We start from the raw sequence: 2,766 nt of genomic DNA on the forward strand, positions 1-2,766 counted from the left end.
GCTCCCTATAACTCCTCCTATTACCCCATATACCCCCTCCCTATAACGCCTCCTATTACCCCATATACCCGCTCCCTATAACTCCTCCTATTACCCCATATACCCGCTCCCTATAACTCCTCCTATTACCCCATATACCCGCTCCCTATAACTCCTCCTATTACCCCATATACCCGCTCCCTATAACTCCTCCTATTACCCCATATACCCGCTCCCTATAACGCCTCCTATTACCCCATATACCCGCTCCCTATAACGCCTCCTATTACCCCATATACCCCCTCCCAATAACGCCTCCTATTACCCCATATACCCGCTCCCTATAACTCCTCCTATTACCCCATATACCCGCTCCCTATAACTCCTCCTATTACCCCATATACCCGCTCCCTATAACGCCTCCTATTACCCCATATACCCCCTCCCTATAACACCTCCTATTACCCCATATACCCGCTCCCTATAACGCCTCCTGATGTTACGTTGCTAGGTGAATATGACTGTTACAGGACATAATGGCTTTGACACAAACACCCCCACAGAATATTCTGGGGTCACTTCCTTAGCCCCGATGTAAGACGCTGCTTCGTGCCTGTCCTGTTTTCCCTCACTCCGGGACGGAGGAACTTCCTAAACTGCAAGCTGGGGTCTCCCGCCTGGCGCCCACGTTGTGCACCCAGTGGCACAGGCCACGGCGGGTGTGACCCGGGAGACCTGTGCAGTGGCAGCGTCACCACACCATCCAGAAGAGGGCACCCATATCCTGCGTGGCATGCTGGCATACATAGCGGGGCTGGCACGGAGCCGCTGGCATCGTCTCTGCTACCAAGCCGCAAAGCTTCATGGGTCAAGCAGTGACGAAATATCCGGTGGGCAAATCTTAGAGCGACCGGGTGGGGTGCTAGGGGGGGGGGTGTTAGGGGGGTGGGGTGTTTGGGGGGGGGTGGGGTGTTTGGGGGGGGGGGTGTTTGGGGGGGGGGGGGTGTTTGGGGGGGGAAAGTGTTTGGGGGGGGGGGGGGTAGATCAGAGCCAGATCTCATCGCTGCTCATGCTGGATGCTTTATAAATATACCCCACCAGTGGGAAACGCTCCAATCCTGAGGGGGGAAAGAGACGGATGAGATGAGAGGTTCTAGTAAACACTACATTACAGCAAAGGGGAGAAGGAAGGAGGGGGGGGGAGAAGAGAAGGGGGAGATGCAGAGATGTGGGGGAGGCACAGGGAACTGTGCAGAAAAAGCTGGGTATGATGGAGTGTAAAAGAGGAGGTGGAAGGGGGGGAGAGTGGAGGGGGGGAGAGTGCAGAGGGGGAGGGGGGAGAGTGCAGAGGGGGAGGGGGGAGAGTGCAGAGGGGGGAGAGTGCAGAGGGGGGAGAGTGCAGAGGGGGAGGAGGGGAGAGTGCAGGGGGTAGGGGGGGGGAGAGTGCAGGGGGGTAGGGGGGGGGAGAGTGCAGGGGGGTAGGGGGGGGAGAGTGCAGGGGGTAGGGGGGGAGAGTGCAGGGGGGTAGGGGGGGAGAGTGCAGGGGGTAGGGGGGGAGAGTGCAGGGGGGTAGGGGGGGGAGAGTGCAGGGGGGTAGGGGGGGGAGAGTGCAGGGGGGTAGGGGGGGGAGAGTGCAGGGGGTAGGGGGGGGAGAGTGCAGGGGGTAGGGGGGGAGAGTGCAGGGGGGTAGGGGGGGAGAGTGGGTAGGGTGGGGAGAGTGGGGAGGGGGGGGCAGGAGGGGGAGGGGAAAGTGGGGAGGGGGGGAAAGTGGGGAGTGCAGCGGGAGTATCTGATTCAGTGTACCTGCGTCAGCCAGAGTCGTGCAGCGCACAGTCACCTCCTCCTGTGTGTCACCGGCTGTGACAAGAACAGAGTGTCAGAGACAATGGGGGGGGGGGGGGTATACATGACAGTGAGGGGTAGTGGTGGTCTATGCTGGTACCTCTGGCCTGGGGTCGGAGGTCATTGAGCTGCAGGTTGGATGGCAGAGACATGTGATCCGGGGAAGGCAGCTGTTATTCAGCTTCATGTTATTGGAGGAACTGCAGGGGGGGGGGGAAACAGGCGTCATACAGAGATCCCACATACAGAGACGCCCCCATACAGAGATTCCCACATACAGAGATCCCCCCCATACAGACTCCCAGATACAGAGACGCCCCATACAGAGATCCCACATACAGAGATCCCCCCCATACAGGGATCCCCTGATACAGAGATCCCACATACAAATATCCCCCATACAGAGACGCCCAGATACAGAGACTTCCAGATACAGAGACGCCCCCCCGATACAGAGATCCCCCGATACAGAGATCCCCCGATAGAGATCCCACATACAGATATCCCCAGATACAGAGATCCCAGATACAGAGATTCCACATACAGAGATCCCCCCATACAGAGACACCCCCATACAGAGACACCCCCATACAGAGATCCCACATACAGAGACTCCCACATACAGAGACTCCCAGATACAGAGACCCCACCCATACAGAGATCCCAGATACAGAGAACCCCCCATACAGAGATCCCAGATACAGAGAACCCCCCCATACAGACTCCCACATACAGAGATCCCCCCATACAGAGATCCCACATACAGAGACGCCCCCATACAGAGACTCCCAGATACAGAGATCCCCCCCATACAGAGATCCCACATACAGAGACTCCCAGATACAGAGATCCCACATACAGAGATCCCACATACAGAGACTCCCCCATACAGAGATCCCACATACAGAGACACCTCCATACAGAGACTCCCAGATACAGAGATCC

At 57.7% G+C, this 2,766-nt stretch overlaps 1 long non-coding RNA gene across 1 annotated transcript; it reads right to left on the reverse strand.

Moving 5' to 3' along the window:
- Nucleotides 1-357: 357 nt before the first annotated feature.
- On the reverse strand, nucleotides 358-2,097 carry LOC142483594 (uncharacterized). The gene is made up of 3 exons (XR_012797394.1): nucleotides 1,922-2,097; nucleotides 1,783-1,836; nucleotides 358-1,097 (listed from the first exon to the last, which is right to left on the reverse strand). It is a non-coding gene; the product is annotated as an uncharacterized LOC142483594 (long non-coding RNA).
- Between the last annotated feature and the right edge of the window lie 669 nt (nucleotides 2,098-2,766).

The sequence above is a fragment of the Ascaphus truei genome, unplaced genomic scaffold, assembly GCF_040206685.1.
Source record: "Ascaphus truei isolate aAscTru1 unplaced genomic scaffold, aAscTru1.hap1 HAP1_SCAFFOLD_3407, whole genome shotgun sequence".
Lineage (NCBI taxonomy): Eukaryota > Metazoa > Chordata > Amphibia > Anura > Ascaphidae > Ascaphus > Ascaphus truei.